Source organism: Triturus cristatus, chromosome 10 (genome assembly GCF_964204655.1).
Source record: "Triturus cristatus chromosome 10, aTriCri1.1, whole genome shotgun sequence".
Classification (NCBI taxonomy): Eukaryota; Metazoa; Chordata; class Amphibia; order Caudata; family Salamandridae; genus Triturus; species Triturus cristatus.
This window is the reverse complement of record NC_140593.1, coordinates 193,119,718-193,138,158: the sequence shown is the minus strand read 5'-3', so window position 1 is coordinate 193,138,158 and position 18,441 is coordinate 193,119,718. Positions and strand designations below refer to the sequence as shown.

Below are 18,441 nucleotides of genomic sequence, written 5' to 3'. Positions count from 1 at the left end.
ATGTTGCCTATCCAGGTATCCCAGGACCTGACGGCGCTTTCTCGGGTCATTCAGACCTCGCACGTTCCAGGAGACAATCTGGAACTGCTGCACTGGCTCAGTGTTCTCTATGCTCCCCATGGATCCAGGCCCAATAACACATGACCGGTAGACGCAGCATGGGACAACTCATAACACGCGTGGTAACAACATGAGAGGACATTCCTGGGGACAACAGCAAATACCCAACCCCACCCCTTCGCAACCAGGTAGTCAGTGGTAGAAAATCGAAAACGGAACCCATACCCACCCATGCCGGCAACCCCAACTGGCCGGGAATAAGAGCCCCACCCTGCCCACCCCATCCCCACCAAAACCACCCCAACTAGAAAAAACTTTAGAGTAGCGACCCCTACCCCACATGAGGGGGGGGTGCAGTGGGGTTCGCCCATCGGGGGGATAATGCCCAGGGGGCGCCCAACCAGCCTCCCATCTCCCTTCTTACACCCACGAGGACCAGACGGCTAGTCTAGCCTCTCAATGTGGGACGGAGATGGGTGACCGGGCAAAGACATTAGCAGTGACCAGTTCGAGCATTGATAACAGTAGAAAGGTTACCTCACCGTTGTGTGTAGCCTCTAGAGCAGATATAAGCAGCAGTGACACATTAAAATGTCAGTGTCTCTAAAGCGAGAGGAGTCAATCTTGCTGTGCCATCGGGGAGGGTGATCTAGAGCGATGCTGTCCATCTCTGTCCCGAGCATTGTCCCTCTTGTGGCGTTTAAGAAAGTCTTCCACCTGCTGAGGTTGCTGAAAAAAGAGTTGTTTACCATTGTGTGTTATTTTCAATTTCGCTGGATACAGCATGGCGTACGGTATCTTCTGTGCTCGTAATTTCTTCTTGACAGCAGCAAATTTGCGTCGAGACTCCTGGACAGTGGCGGTAAAATCAGGGGAGAAGGATAATGTTTCATTGCCGTAGCGCACAGTTCCCAATTCCCGCGCCCGGCGCAGCACGGCATCCCTGTCTCTGTAGTTCAGGAATCGAGCGATGATGGGCCTCGGAAGGGATCCAGGCGGAGGGCGGGCGGCCAAGGATCTGTGTGCCCTCTCCACGATAAGGTGTGGGGAAAAGGAGTCCCTTCCAAAGAGTTCAGTCACCAGGTTTTCAACGAAGGTCTCAACTTTCCCAGTGTTGGTGGACTCCGCAAGGCCCAGAATGCGAACATTATTGCGTCGGGAACGGGCCTCCAGGTCCTCATTCTTGTCCGCGATGATTTTGAGGAGTCGGTCCATTTGTGTCATTTGTTTGCTCGAGGAGGCAGCGCCGTCCTCAAGGGAAGAGATGCGTTCCTCAGTCTCCTGGATGCGGGCATCATGCTGGTCCAGTTTAGCTACGACTCCATCCAGTCGGGCATTTATGGTGTCGACCTTGGAGTCGATGGAAGTTAGGCTCTGTCTCATGCCCAGCAAGAGGGACTTCCAGTCCTCGTCCGGGGCTTCGGCGAGCGGAGGCGTCCTCTCCGCGCCATCCGACGGAGGGGGGTTTCTCTTGGCCTCGTAGGGCAGTTTGGACTGGCGTGTCTCACTGCGGCCCATGGCGCGGCGATGATCCGACCCCACCGCTACTCCCTCTGTCCCACCAGAGGGGAGGTTCGGCCGGAACCCGACGGGGGGGGAGCCCACCGTCCACGTCCGCCCCGCCGAAGTGCAAGCTCAGCCCCAAAGCAACTGGCAGGCGACAGGGGCCCAAATACGCCCAGGGTCAGACCGGTTCCCGGAAGGGTCTATGACAGCCACGTAAGCGGGGGCGATGAGGCTAGGACATCAGGGGTCGTCGTGGGGCGAGTCAGGAGGCCGTAGTGCAGATAGGGCCCAGACTGGGTGTAGGGATCAAATGGCCCAGGGGCAGCCAGCTGTAGTCTCCCCTCCCCGCCGCACACCAGTCCGGAGGGGCACACACGCCAGCAATGCAGGCCAAAGGCCCAGCGGTAGGAAGGGTCCGAACCCAAAAGGGTTCCTATGCAGCACCCCAGGTGGCCGGACGCAACAGCAGTCCCCGCGGCGTGGCCTCCACCCAGGCAAGGGCTACGCTCCTCCAGGCGGCAGCGAAGGCGGAAGCATCTTCCACGCCCCGGGGGGGGGGACCCGCTCAAGCCACGGGAGCGTCAGAGGCCTCCAATTATGGATTGTGGTGGGGGCTGCAAGGCTCCAGCCAGTCCAGGGGGCGATGCCTGAGACCCCACAGGCGGAGGGCGGCAGGGCATCGCGGCGCAGCAAGTCTATATCAAGATGGCAGCTCCCGGGTCCAACGCGTTGCACAGCCTCCAAATTCAGCGGCAGCGCCGCATCCAACAGCCAGCGGCGGGCAGCCCAAGGCCCGAGGCCTCCCCCTCCGGCCCGCAGGGTGTCCTACAGCGGGTGAGCCCTCTCTGCGTGGATGGGGCCCGTGCAGCGGGCCGCGACACCTCGGGTCTTGGGAATATACCTCGGGGGGGGGGACCTCCGCCAACGGTCCGGCGCGGCAGCCAGCCGCGGGTAGGGATCAACGATGTCTCCGTCTCCCCAGCACCTCTTGCCCAGGTAGTAGTCGGGCGGCAGCGCCGCAGGAATCCCGGCTCCTCCACCTCAGTGACGCAGCACACCCAGCAGGTCTCCGCCTCAGTAGCCCGCAGCAGGCCTCCGATCCCCGGGGTCCCCTAGCGCACAGCCGCCGATCAGGTCAGGACACTCGTCAGGGCCCTCCACCGCTCCAAAGAAAACCACAGCTATCTCGGCTCGCCAGAGTGCTAGCGCTCCGTTTCAGATCCCGTTAGGCTCCGCAAAGTCTCACACGTGCAGCGGTGAGGGTTGTAGGTAGAACAGCCTGGTCAGGATAGTATTAAGGATGGTGATAGTGCCCGGTCGGGCGAGAGCCTCACTCCAGTGCGGCCATCTTGGATTAGCGCCACCTAGCGCCCCCATGAATCCCTATATCTTGACATATTATTGGCAGGTAGACTTATAAGAAGTAGAGATGTGTATAATATCAGTAATTGTCTTTCATATAATTGTGCAAAATGTCAGGAAAATTACGTGACATCACATGTAATTACACAGAATATTTCATTATAAATTGGGTCCCTCCATCAGCTTCTGACACAGATGCATGTTGCTCTGAAAATTAAATAGGGTAACACACGCTCTGCAAACAGCAGCCACTTGTGTTCTGGTTGTTCATATTGTTCCAGCACTATCATTTTGGGGCAAAATGTGTCATAATTATGAAACGTGTTGTAATGCTATAATTTCAGAATTGTTTTGTAACAATGGTAACACAAACTTCCTGAAAATATGCAAATTACGCCAGTGGAATTAAAATTTTGTGCCACCCAAATGGAAAGGCTGATTTACATGGGGCCCGCCAATAAAATTATTTTAGCATTTGAGGAGAAGATGGGTGCAGTGTTTTCAGTAAAGCCCGCTCACAGCACTGCTGTCGTTCCACTGCCCTATGATTATGCTTACCATTGTGAATTCAAAAGTGGTTGGCAGTCCTTTATTGCTATTAATTTACAAGATGAATATGTCCAAATATTTTGATGTCATTTCATAATATACTTTTATGTCATGCTCTTCAACCAAATAGAGTCCTTCCATACATTTCACTGAAAATATGCAGTGTCCTATGCAGTGATTCTAGTTTATAATTTATTTAGATCTTTTATATAGAAGTGCATGTCACCTTTCAATCACTTCAGAGTACTGCGATTTTATTGACAAGATCCAAGTGGAAGCAGGAGGGATTTTTGTGAGTGTGTGATAATTCAGTCAAACCCCAGTCTAATACGCTCAGCTTTCCACCCCTCTCCTGCGTGAAGGTTTTTGTGGTTACTTTAAAAAAAAAAAAGGATAACTTTACATTAAATAAACCATTTGGTGAAAATTATGTTAATAACATTGCATATTTCACTGCTCAAAAAAGAAAATGATAACAGAAGAGCCAGGTAGCCAGGCTGTGTCTGAAATCCCCTTTTTTGAGTTCCACCAATCCCATCATTTACCCTCACCTCAGTCAACTGTTAAATGCTCCATAGGTATGCCACCCTCATATACTCCTCACCTGATTGTTTCTCCGCCTAATGGCAATGCTCAGTAATGTTGGTCTCTGTTACTGCTATCATAGATGACTAGTTATCTGTCTCTGAGGTTTGCCTCTTTATTGAGGGCTGGTTGAGCAAAAGTGTCCTAAACTCAGTGGATCAAAAATGTAAATACTCATTCTGTACAACAAACCCCTCTCCCATGTCACATTTTCTTTCCATTTGTGTCTATGTCACAAAGAGGATCTCAATTGTCTATCCCAGATTATGCAGTGAATGGCAAATGCCCTTTCTGTTTTAGGCTCTTGAGGTAAACCCACCCTTAAATCAGTCAAACTTTGTTTGCAGATGTTTTGAGAATCCTTATTGCCTCCAGGCTGATTCATGTGAAATGACACCTCCCATGACCAGGTAATGTCGCTGACACCCTCCAGAATGTACAGAACATTGCTGCACTACTGGGCCACAAGAAGAGGAAATAAGGCCTTATCATTCTTACCTAAAATAAGCTCCATCAAAGCCCCATTTCTGTCTGAAACTACACTCATTAAACTTACCTGACAGCTTATCAAAGTGTAATCAACATGTCTTCAGTGATCGCCCAACAAGAGACTACCAGGATCCCATGAGACCAAATATATATTTTTGCCGTTAGCCAATGTATTTGTTTAGGTTGATGAGCCGCTTCCTCAACAGTAAAATGTTGCTATTACCATAAATAAACACAATAAGCATTGACAAGCCCAAAAGGCTGCTGACCAACACCAGGATTACTGGATTTGCCAATGCTTGGTACGTGTTTGGAGAGACCTCGAAAACACAGAATTTTGCTTTTCTTGAAGGTTTGAAATTTCCTGCATTTTCCCCTGCAGATAAAGAATATCCCAAACACCTTATATATGCCAGTTGGAAGTGCAACGATCGACCCAAAGGAAAATAGAGTGCGGCAAAGTGGAGGCAAAAAGTTTGTATCAGAGATCTAAATTCAATAATGTTGCTGCCCAGCTTCTCAGGAGCAGCAGATTGACAGTGTGATTCCGGAGGTATCACACAATTATCCACAATGTCTGCAGCACAGTTGCAGCTTCATGAGGGACTTTTGAGTCCACTTACCTGTTCGCCTGACGCTTGTTGCCGCTGTTGCTGCCCAGGAGGGTACTGGCCGCACCGCACCGCCGTCACCATCACGCTGCTGCCATCCACGCGCTAGCGCTGCTGGCGCCCACGGCAGAGAGCGGGGACTACAGCCCCCAAGCACCCCTGCGGCCGCTGACGTTGCAAACGCGCCCGGAGGCGCTTTAAAATCGCGCGCCATTCTCGGAGGAGCGGGGGATCTCTCCAGAGTCCACTTACCTGTTCGCCTGACGCTTGTTGCCGCTGTTGCTGCCCAGGAGGGTACTGGCCGCACCGCACCGCCGTCACCATCACGCTGCTGCCATCCACGCGCTAGCGCTGCTGGCGCCCACGGCAGAGAGCGGGGACTACAGCCCCCAAGCACCCCTGCGGCCGCTGACGCTGCAAACGCGCCCGGAGGTGCTTTAAAATCGCGCGCCATTCTCGGAGGAGCGGGGAATCTCTCCAGAGTCCATTTACCTGTTCGCCTGACGCTTGTTGCCGCTGTTGCTGCCCAGGAGGGTACTGGCCGCACCGCACCGCCGTCACCATCACGCTGCTGCCATCCACGCGCTAGCGCTGCTGGCGCCCACGGCAGAGAGCGGGGACTACAGCCCCCAAGCACCCCTGCGGCCGCTGACGCTGCAAACGCGCCCGGAGGCGCTTTAAAATCGCGCGCCATTCTCGGAGGAGCGGGGGATCTCTCCAGAGTCCACTTACCTGTTCGCCTGACGCTTGTTGCCGCTGTTGCTGCCCAGGAGGGTACTGGCCGCACCGCACCGCCGTCACCATCACGCTGCTGCCATCCACGCGCTAGCGCTGCTGGCGCCCACGGCAGAGAGCGGGGACTACAGCCCCCAAGCACCCCTGCGGCCGCTGACGCTGCAAACGCGCCCGGAGGCGCTTTAAAATCGCGTGCCTTTCTCCGCGTCGCGGGACGCGCGCGGGCGGCGCCGGGCTGAGCCCGGGCAGAGGGCGGGCCGTCTGTGGCCGTCAGAGGCAGGAGGAGGCAGGGCAGGGCCACGGAACTCTGAACGTCGCACAATCAGTAAGTGAACATTTTGAGGGTTATCGTACATGTCTATGCCGTCGCTGATGACGAAATCCAAGTCCACTAATCAACCCGGTGCAGGGGATAAGAGGACTATGGACAATTACTTGGTAAAAGTTGTGAACAAAATTAACAAAGACCGGAGACTTTCTTTGGGCAGATCGTCCTCCAAAGCCCCCTTAGTGGACACATACTGAAATACCTGCTGAAAGTTGTAAGGATATTACTGGCAATGTTGTTGGGTTTGTTGATGTTGATGTACCCCCTGAAACGGATATTATTGGAAGTTTCGATGAACCCTCTTCCCCATTGAATTCCTCTATCCTCTCCACTAGTGTTTGCCCTAAAACCATGCCCTCTCCTTCCCCGATGCAGAGGAAATTGCGGGCATGCAGGAAAGTGCAAGTGAAGAGAGTGGGGACTTATAAACCAAAAAAGCAGGGGTCTTCTCAATCAGGCAGGGGGGCCTCATTAGACTCGCCCAAAGATATATCAGGGAATAATGACAAGGCGGAGGGGGTCTTTTTGCATGCTGATTCAATAGGACAATTGGCGTCAATTTTTGAGACCAAATTAGAGTCTATCATTAGTCCACTGTTGGCGAAACTAAGGGTAATTTCAGATGAAGTGGATACATTAAAGGGTCTTTTGGCTTCCTATGAAAAACGATCACCCCCTCTGTTATCCCATACTGTTCATAAACCCATAGATGGCGCTACGGATTCTATTTTGCTGCCGTCTGATACTCACAGTATGGGAGCCCCCTCGGTCACGGGGGACAGCCGTCAAACAAGTCGGCCGTTGATCGCGCTTCCCATTGGGCCAACAGTTGTTGCACCTTCTACTGTAGCCAATTCATCAGGGAAAGTAATTCCTACACATACATGTCCAACTAATAATCAGAAGCCTGTAGCTAAGGGAAATGATGGACATATTAAGCATAAGAGAATCGTTAACCTCCCACCACAGTGTGCCCCCTACACAGTGGTATTGATTAATGTTCCGGAGGCCGACTCTAGTATGCTTAACTCAAGTCAGGAATCTCACGATTCCTTAAAAAAAACAAATCACTTGCCTGGCTTAACAAAAATTGCGGGTTTCCACTGGCTCTGGCCAAAGATATTTTATCCACTCGCAGAGCCAGTTGGATAGGAGAAGGAAGGAAAACTACCTCGGGGGACTGTATAATAGTGAACTTTAGATACCCACAGCATGTGGCAACCGTCCTCCTAAGAGCTGCCTCCCTACCCCACCAAGTCAACATGGTTTCTGCTAGGCCTTTAGGTTATTTTTACAGCTATTTAGATAGCTTACAATTGTCAAGGCCCCAACAGATCGAGCCGTTTGAACCTGGTTTAATTAGGGGTGGGGGTAGTTACCCATCCTTTTTCCCACTAAAAGCCCCCCAGTACTTTAATAGAAGGAACATGCAGCTTAATGAGGAATTAAGTTGGCAAAGGGATTATACCATCCCCCTTTTTAATCATTACTCTGCCCTGTCCTCTCTGGAGGAAAACGATTGACTGCCCGATATTACCAGGAATACGAACAAGATCATAGCGAGGGGTGACCTTACTGATAAAGTGGTAACTGTTCCCTTATCGCCCCCACCGGAACCTGTTACGCTGGATGTTGTTATGGAGAACACAGGAATTAGGAATAATAATCAGAATAGCTGTATTATCGCAGACACCCCTTTTAATCTAGATTTCTCCCCGGTAGACCCTGCAAATGTCCACACAGTGGGCAAGTGTGACCCTGATACAGCCTATCGCGTTGTTACGTGGAATATCGCTGGGTTGAAAAAGAAGTTAGATTCCCCTCTGTGGAAGGACTTTATTAACAAGGGGTATGACATAATATGTCTTCAAGAAACGTGGTGTGAGGAACCTATCTTTATCGAGGGATACCTAGCACACAGCTTGAATGCAGTGAGCTCAAATGTTGGAAGAGCTAAAGGTGGTCTCTTGCTTTTAATATCAACTAAACTTAGATTTTGTAAGGTTAAAAGCTGTGTTTCTGTGGATGTCTACTCCCAGATTTTATGTCTAGAGTTTGAAAAAGGAAAAGATTTGTTGCTGATAAATTTTTATAATAATGTATTCACTGCCGACAGAGGTAACATTCTGACTCAGCTCGAAAACGAGATTGAGAGGACAATGGCAGCCATAGGTCACCAATCTATAATCCTCTGGTTGGGTGATTTTAATATAAGTCCTTGCCCTTATGCCTCTAGTAATCCATGTGGCCTAGCAAGGGAAAGTGGTATCTCGGAGGGATTTGATTGTTTACACTTCCCACACTGTAAGTATGGCACTAATCTTAATATGATGCTAGCAAAGTTTGATTTAGATATGCTAAATTGCACAAAAAATAGCCCCAACGTTAACTGTCCAACATTTACTGGAAGAGGAGCCAATTCATATATTGACCATATTTTATTATCCAGTGATTGTGCATATACCAACTTGAGTGTTAATGAACAGATCTTAAGTGATCATAATAGCATTTCTTTATCATTGCACTGTTGGGGACCCAAAAATATGGATGCTAGCAATAGCATTAATTTTATTGAGGCCATACGACCCAATGGGTTCAGGATCAAATGGACCAAGGTTATCCCGCACGAGTTGTTGGCGGAGGTTTTAAGCAAATGTACTATGGAGATAAATTATTGTCTTAGTGATGAGGTACACCCGAAAGCTATATTGAATCACCTATGTACCATTAACGAAGCTATCGACAACCTACTTACCAGACCATGTAAGGGGAAAAAAGAAACTAACACCGGGTGGTTTGACAAAAATTGTACACAGGCTCTTCATGCTTTAAAACAGGCGATGAGCTCTAAACCACGTGATTGTATCATAATTAAAATTTGTCGTCTTGCTTATAAAACATCACTTAAGACAAGGAAAAAAGTTCTCCAAGAAGAGGCCTGGGACAACCTCAGCTGCGCGGCTGAAACAAACAATAGTAAGCTATATTGGCAAACAATAAATAGTCCTTTCCTAAAAACGGATTCAATGCCAGAAATAACCTCACATGTCGATTGTCAATCATGGATGCTTCATTTTTCTAATATTTTTAATCCGGATAGGTTGATTTTAAATTCCCATACGGAGACTGTGTACACCTGGCCCAGATTGCCTCTAGATATCGGCCTTGATGAAGTATACGAAGGCATACGTAATAGTAAGGGCGGTAAGGCGCCAGGTCCGGATGGAGTCCCGCTGGACTTGTATAAATCCGAGTTAGATATGTGGGCCCCCATCCTGACCAGGTTTTTTAATGCAACAGTGGAGGGTCAAATGCCAATTTCCTGGGGCCAGTCTATAATTATTCCCCTGTTTAAGAAGGGTTCCAGATCTGAGGCAAGTAATTACCGTCCCATTTCTCTTTTAGATGCATCAATAAAAATATTGAGCAGAATAATTTTAAATAGGTTGGAGACATGGGCTGAGGACAATTTGAAAATCTCAAAGGCGCAGTATGGATTCAGGAAAGGTCTGGGGACATTGGAACAGTGTGTTAATTTAGACCTCCTCATACATAAATACACCGTTGCTAAGGAGGGGAACCTTTTCCTTTGTTTCGCTGACCTCAGCAGTGCCTTTGATCTTGTAGACCATAACATCCTTTGGGACACCCTGTTAAACCTCGGTGCCCCCAAAGAGTGCGTTTTTTTCCTGGCCCGGTTATATTCCGGTCTATCATGTAAAGTACGCTATGGCCCTATGGGAGAATGTACACCTTTTTTTAAAGTTGCTCGAGGGATTCGCCAGGGGTGCGTTTTGGCCCCGTTTTTATTCTCATTATTTATAAATGAAATTGATATGATTTTAAGCAAATTATCCTCAGACGCCCCATCGATAGATGGTAGCGCCACCCCTATTTTATTATACGCAGATGACGCAGTTCTTTTATCACGAACACAGAATGGTTTGCAACGCCTTATAGACAGATTTGTTTTGTTTACCAAAGAGAGGAAACTGATTATTAATAAAAGTAAGACTTTTGTTATGACCTGTGGAAAGAGGGTGAAATCTAACTCCTCTTTCTTCATTGACAAAGAGAAAATACAATCGGTCAGCAGTTTCTGCTATTTGGGGATAACATTTTCAGGCGATGGGAAATGGTCTAAAGAGGACGACACTGTGAGGTTAAAATTGAACAGAAACACCAGCAGTATTTTTAGATTTGCGGCAAAGTTAGGGCAAAGGAGAGTGAAGGACATGATGGCTATTTACAAAGCTAGGTGTATTACATCTGCCTTGTACGGGGCAGGAGTTTGGGGCCATCATCCTGTTGAGGGTTTACAGAGCGACGAAAACAAATTTTTAAAGAAACTGCTATGTGCCCCATCCTCGGCCCCCAATGTTTTAACCCACTTGGAAGCCGGTATTGATTTTATTGCGGACTTAGCCGCATTATGCCCATTGCTGCTTTGGCGATCCATCTGGTCTAAAGCAGAGACAGTATTTACACAATCAATTATTAAAGACTGTCTGAAACTTGATAACTTATCTCGTATACCTTGGCTTAGTTATATCTACTACTGGTTTAATCTTCTGTTTGAATGCAATATTCGTCTGAACCCTGAAGCAGCAGCACTGATACCAAAGAAAGACATAAAATCGAAGTTCCTAGCGTTTAAGAATGTGGCTAGAGAAAATCAGTCCAAAAAACTAAAAACAGTTGCTTCTTACTTAGACCTGAATTTAAGGAGAGGTTTTCAGACATATTTAGAGATCGTGACTTATAACCAACACAGATTTGTCCTAACCCGATTAAGGCTCGGGATTGTGCATCATTTAGTCTCATTCCCGGACATAAAGATCAAATCCAATATGCTGTGTCCTTGTGATAACATTTCAAAACAAAGCTGTTGTCACTTTTTATTGTTTTGTAAGTTTTATTGTCATTTTAGGAAATTTTATCTAAAACCTATTCTTTTAAATAATAAGATACGCACCACTGAATCAGCAATGAAGTTCCTTACAACTCTAGAAAGTCCGGATACTTGTTTTTTTGTGGCATCTTATGTGCTTAAATGTATGAGTATAAGGAAATCATTAATCTGCATCGAATAGTTTCTTTTGCTATATACTCTGTACTTATAGGTACCCCCCAGATTATGATATGCACCTGGTAGCATAAGATAACTCCGGATGAATTTAGTATTTATAGGATTGTACTACACTTATTATTCATGCTTATTTGCACATATTAGACAATTCACTTGGAATTTGCACATTGTTATTAATGCAATGTGAATGCTCGTTGGAAATTAAGTTTAATACTGGATTATTTAATGAAGCATTATGCACTTTAATTATGTGTTAAATATTGTTTTTTTCTGTAATGTCCGGTGTATATGACATCCTAGTCTGATATGTTTTTTAAATGTTTGTTCTGCTTTTATGGTTGTATTTTACATACCGAATAAAGCTTTTGAACTTGAACTTGACACCTCGAGTCACAGACTATGGGACTGATTTAGAGTTTGGCAGACTAGGTTGCTCCGCCACAAAATGTGACAGATATCCCGTCCGCCATATTATGAGTCCATTATTTCCTGTGGCACTTCTAATATGCTGGATGGATATCCGTCACATTTGTCATGGAGTGACCTGTCCACCAAACTCTAAATCTGGCCCTAAGGCTAATTGTCAACAGTCCTTTCTGCCTCACCCATATTGTCTTAGGACCTGATCTACTAACGTGATTCTTTAATTATTTCTAGAAAACATGTCAGTTTATTCGCTGCCTAGTGTACAACAATATATGCACATATATGAAACAGCAATGTGAAGCAAACTAAAATGCTAATACAAATGGAATGTGTGCACAAAGTCAGAAATTCTTCCAACATACCACAACAAAGATTCCATTTTGAGTCCCCTTTTAATAGTTTGCCATTTCTGTATGAAAGCATTCCTCCTTTACAGCCCCCTGTAGCTACCCAACAGATAATACATTACAGTGGGTTGCCTTTTGCACAACTGTTTTTCGTTCCATGTGGAAGCCAATTGGCAAGTATAGGAAAAGCCACATTAATTTAAAAAAAATAGAACAATGATGTATTTAGCGCAGTTTGGCAAATAATCTTGCACATGGACAACTTTATTTTCCACAATAACACATTTTTATTTTTAACTGCGTACTTTGTTGGATTGTGGTCTAAGCATGCACTGTTCCATGTGCTAGTACTTGCACTTGTAGCCAAGAATGTACTATAAATATATCTGTGCATCTTTCACAATCCTTTACAGATGTGGATGGAATAATCCAGTCCAAAAGTTTAATTTATTATTTATTTATGTATAATTGTCTACATATTAAGTTAGTGAGAAAGATTATGCTTACACATGAAAAGGATACTTAAAAGTTTTTATAAACTTTGGTTTCAGGATGTTTTTCAATGGGGGTCAGTGCTCTGAATGTAAGGACTTTTTTTTGGATTGTCTCTTTATCTTGAATAACGTCCAACTACAACAAAGTGTACATTGTGCTGTTGCTAGGTTCATGGGTGCTTCGGCCATGTTTTTTCTTTATGTCGTGGAGCTAGTTGAGGTTAATCTTTTTCATAGAAAGCTTAGGCTTTGATTCACTGACAATTTGCACATCTAAGTTCATCTTCCATGCACAAAAGATGTCAGGCAGAAATGACAGATCTTGATTCAAAGATTAAAGGTCTGTAAACTTTTACGCCTGTGAATGGAACTTTGGACAGTGGAAATTGTTCATATTGGGTGGATGTTTCACAGTTGTGAATTTAGGATTAAGAGCAGGAACAAAAATGTATAGGTTACGGATAGCTGGACGCCAGTCTCCAGGGCAAGGTATGGTACACCTATCATTGAGGGTGTTCACTAACAGTTTTTTTGTATAGATATATTTAGGTGAAAGTATTGATTATGTGTAAAAACTGGTTGTAAAATCGTACTGACACCCAAATATTTTAAGAGATTCTGGAGTGATGGATTTTTTCACATAGGAATATGTTTCTATGTAGAGAAAAAAGTTACAACGCAAAGTAATATATCCTGAAATGTAAAGATTCCTACACTACCATTTTCTAATCTCTGGATCATTATATAGTGCAAAGATAATCAACAGGAAACACATGGGAAACTCAGTCGCGAAGCCAGTGGCTTATCTACAGTATGCAAATTGAAGAGAAATTATCAGAGCGTAAACTGGTTTATCTTTATGTGTACTGACTATGAAAAATCTAAAGGCAGTCATGAAAAAATGCTTAATCTGGCCATTCTGTTGATGATCATGAGGATTTTAGTGGTAATGATAATATTAGCGATGTAAGGATTTTGTTAAGCAACAACTTCACACTGGAGTAATCCCACTGTGCCTTAAGAAGATGTAGAAACTATATTACTATAGTTTGTAAATGAGAGGGGGGTTTCAGAAGCAAGACATATGGTTAGTTGTGGAGCATATATTTACTAGGAAATAGATCCAAAGACAAGTGACAGTCACAGAAGGGTAGCAGGCTCCAAAGGAGTATGTCTGAAAGGTCTGTGTAGTGAAGAGAAAATGAGTTTGTAAATATGAGTTTGCTACTTTGGTTTTGAAGTGACCAACTGTTCCTGAGACACACAGTGCCAACGTCATATATGAATTTGTCGATAAGAGAGTGAATTTCAAAATTGGAATATTTCATGATGGGAAGCCAGTGAAGTGTTTTTAGGTCAGATAAAATAAAGTCCTAATGAAACTGTACAAGTGTGCAAACTGTCACTCTATGGATAGTGGACTTTTGGATGCCTCTCTGAGGCAGGCCAGAGTAAACCAGAGCTGCCACAGTGGTACATTTGATGGCAATGTTTTCTGGGAATGTGGATACAGGAAACATCTTCTGTAGCAATTTGCATTTAGCAACTCCAAGAAGCAGTTGCGGAGAATTGCCTTTTGAGTGGCTGATATTCATTGTGGCTCAAAGGGTAATACAATTGTAGGTGGGTGAGAGGATCACTCTCAGCCATTGATGTGAAAGTAAAGAAGTATTGTGCATCACCAGAACTATTTTTACTTTTGACTCAATAGGTTGTTTATCATTAGAGCATTAATGAGTTGAAGCCGAGTGCAACCCTTAAAAGAGCAACATTTTTGTCCTTCAGGAAGTACTGCAAAATATTTTCAGCATATATTTGAGAATGTTTTTTATGACTGCCGGTTAAATTGGCTAGACTTCTCAGGCATTAAAAAGTGAGAGTGACAATGAAGAGCCCTGAGGAGCATCCCAATCAATGAGGGAATTGGACGACAAAACATGATACTGTTTGGTCTGTGTGGTTCATACTTGGAAAGAGAATTAGGACTTCTGCAAGACTACGTTGTTGCCACCAGCTGTATCAAATCAAAAACGAAAGGAAATGATGGACGGAGTGTTGAACATTGCAAGCACTCACCCCCAGTCAACTGATCTGGGTTTAATCCATCACCGTTCTTTAGCCCACTCTGCCACCCCAGTTCAGACATGGCCATATGCAAATCAGTCTGACCCTGTGCCTCATGGGAACAGTCCAGCCCGAACTGCCAAGCCATGTCTTCCCTGGACCGGAAACAAGCTTCCTAGGACCAGTTTCTGGCATTTCAGCCAGGCTTGCTTGAATCCAGTGGCAAAGTGAGCAAGGGACTCACGTCTGAGCATACCCTGCCAACTTATGGCGAACAAAGCAAAAACCAAAGGAACAAAGCAAAGTATCAGGCATTTTGTCTGCAGCTATTTCTTGATTAATGGTGTCAAACATTCCCAAAATGTTTAGCAGTCCAAAGGGCGCTGAGTTGTGCATGTCACAGATTCATATAGGTACATAGTGTAGAAGAATGTATATCCCTTCTTTAAGAAGAAAGCCAAAATGGCATACTTCAAAGATAGGGTGTTCTTCAGATATTTCTCTAATTGCAAGGTATCACATTTATCCAATGTATTAAGTATATTAGAAGGAAACAGTATGCTAGAAATTAGCCTGTGATTGGTTAGCTATATGAAATATTAGGCATTGGGTCTGCAATTATTTCTAGATCAACAGTGTCAAACACTCCCGTAATGTTTACCTGTCTGTAGGGTGCAGAGTTGCACATGTTGCAGAATCATATAGGTACATAATGAAGTAGAATGTATATCCCCCCCTTTAAGAAGAAAGCCAAAATGGCAAGTTCGAGGCATATGAGCTGCAGATTGTACACTTAGCATAGATCGCCATCTGGTGTTGGGCCCGGATGTTTGCAGTTTGTTTTTGGACAGTCTTTGGAAGTCACGAGTTCGGTGACTCCTCCTTCGGTCCGTACTGCGCATGGGCTTCGGCTCCATCCTCAGATTGTTTTTTTCCGCCATCGGGCTCGGATGTGATACTTCGTGCTCCGGCTTCGAACTTCTACGGTTCCAGCCTCGACGGAAAATCCTCGTTCTTCGAGTTTTCTTCATCCAATCTTCATCTCTCGAAGCGGCACTTTTCTCCATCCCGTACATCGGCACAGGCCTTCGGGCCCTCCTCGACTCCGGTCCCGGCCGATGGAAAGGACTCCGTTCAAAAAGTGCCCAAAATGTGGGTCTAAATTTCCCCACACCGACCTCCATCAGGTGTGTAACCTTTGCCTCTCTCCAGAACACGAGGCTAGAGACTGCCCCGCCTGTAAGTCTTTTCGATCTAAAAAGACCATCCGGGATCGAAGAGCTCGACGCACCATGGCGCACTCCTCGACCGCGGCTCCACCGGACATCTTCGGAGACGACGCCGAAGCTTCCGGGCAACTACACACCGAGCAGGAGGACGACGACGTCAGCGCTTCCGAGGCCGACGACTCCGACGTGGAGGACATCACACCGGCGCAGCGGGTCGTGAGTACTGTACCCCCTCCCACCCCGCGCCCAAAACCAAAGAGACTCCGGTTACACCCTCGCCTGCAGGCCTGGGCAAAACCAAGCACACAGCTTCTATCACCCCACCTTCGGGCCCGGTGTCAAAGTCTCACGGCAGCTCGGGCTCGAGCCAGCCGACGCCTGGTGCCGAAAAACACCATCCGGCACCGAAGAAAGTGATACCCAGCTCGACTCCGAAGCCACCGGTGCCGAAGCCTGGACTCTCGGTGCCGACCAAACACAAACACAAATCTGTCGGCACCGACGCTCCGGCGCCGAAAACTCCTTTGACGCCGAAAAAACCGGAGGCTCCAAAAAAGCATGGCGCACAGAGACCATCGAAGCCCTCGGCTCCGAAACCATCGGCGCCAGCGGACGATTCGGCGCCACTGGATCTGTTTACACCAGACCCTTTGCAAAAGACTCTATTTAAAGATCCAAAGACTGGGCTATTGACTTTAATTATCAAGAAAAGACGCCTTGACACTCCGGCTCCTCCTCCACCACCCAAGCGGAAGGACTCTGCTACTTCTCCCCTCAGAGTGCCCTCCCCACTACCTCCTCCTCTGCCTCCTCCACCTCCTCCACCCCCTCCCCCTCCCAGGTCTCCGCCACCCTTACCTCATCACTCCCCGACCCCGTCCCCAGATCCGGATGACGGGGATCCAGATTATGACCCGGCGGACGCCCCAATGGACCCCACTCCACCGGGGACCCCAGACCCATGGGAAGACTACAACAAGCCTGACATACCTGATATGCCTCAGGACGACCTATACCCATCCAGGCCGTCTCCTCCAGAGGACTCCTTAGGGTTTCACCACTTAGTGCAGAGAGCAGCACACTACCATGGGGTGGACATGCACAGCGAACCAGTGGAAGACGACTTCCTACTGGACACATTTGACATTCAGGACAAATCCACGTCTATTTTGCCCATGCTTAAAGGTGTCACCAAGCATGCTGCAGAGGTGTTCAAAGACCCTGTCAGGGCCAGGGTACTGAACCCTAGAATAGAAAAAAAGTACAAGGCGGCACTCACAGACCCTGCATACATTAAGGGCCCTGCTCCCTTAGATTCCCTAGTTGTCTCCACAGCTAGAAAGCGGGCTAACTCCCAATCCTCAGGAGAAGCCCCACCACCAGACAAAGAATCGAAACTTTTAGACGCGTCTGGCAAACGCACGGCCTCCCAAGCTGCAAACATGTGGCACATTGCAAATACACAAGCGCTACTTGCGCGCTATGACAGAGCACACTACGACGAACTTGAGGCTCTTATGCAGCACCTCCCCGAAAAACACAAGCGCAAGGCTCATGACCTGATACATGAGTGTAAACTAATTACAAACACCTCCATTAAGTGTGCCCTCGATGCAGCCGACACTGCTTCTGGAGCCATAAATACCAGTGTCCTGCTTCGTCGTCATGCCTGGCTCAGGATCTCAGGATCTCAGGGTTCAAGCCTGAAGTCCAGGCGTCCATACTAAATCACCCTTTTGACCAACAAACTCTCTTTGGGCCAAAGGTGGACGAAGCGTTGGAAAAGATGAAAAAGGACACAGACACAGCAAAGTCTATGGGGGCACTCCAAACACAGGCCCCTAAACGTTCCTTTCGACGCTCATCTTTTCGTAGCACAGGCAGAGGCTTCTCCACCGATAGCGCCTCTACCTCCTACAAGTCCCCTCCTCAAAATACCTTTTCAAAGGGCAACCAAAGGGGTGGTTATAGAGGCAACAACAATAAGGGCAGGGGCAAAACTAACACCACCCGTTCCGCAACCCCGCCCGCACAATGACTCCCCTTCCCTCCCCCCAGACCATCCCACTCCGGTCGGGGGCAGACTGCAAAACTTTATCCACGCATGGGAGTCCATAACATCGGACAAATGGGTGACCCAGAATTATTCGGTCAGGGTACTGTCTCGAGCTAACATCTACCCCACCCAATATCCCACCAAGGCACCGTCCAATGTCTCAAGAACATTCCACACTACTCAAACAGGAGGTGCTCTCCCTCCTCCAAAAACACGCTATAGAGCAGGTCCCCGTCAATCAGCAAAATCTAGGGGTCTTCTCTCTGTATTTCTTAATACCAAAGAAAGACGGGACCCTGAGGCCCATTCTGGACCTCCGGCCTCTAAATGCCTACATACATTCAGACCATTTCCACATGGTCACCCTACAACAAGTCCTCCCGCTCCTCTGTCAGGGAGACTTTCTCACTACCTTGGATCTGAAAGACGCATACTTTCACATTCCAATACACCCTTCTCACAGGAAGTACCTCAGGTTCGTGGTGGACGGTCAGCATTACCAATTCACGGT

At 47.0% G+C, this 18,441-nt stretch overlaps 1 protein-coding gene across 1 annotated transcript in view; it reads left to right on the top strand.

Moving 5' to 3' along the window:
• Positions 1–18,441, top strand: part of AHR (aryl hydrocarbon receptor) — a 342,269-nt gene that overhangs the window by 111,729 nt on the left and 212,099 nt on the right. The window lies entirely within an intron of this gene.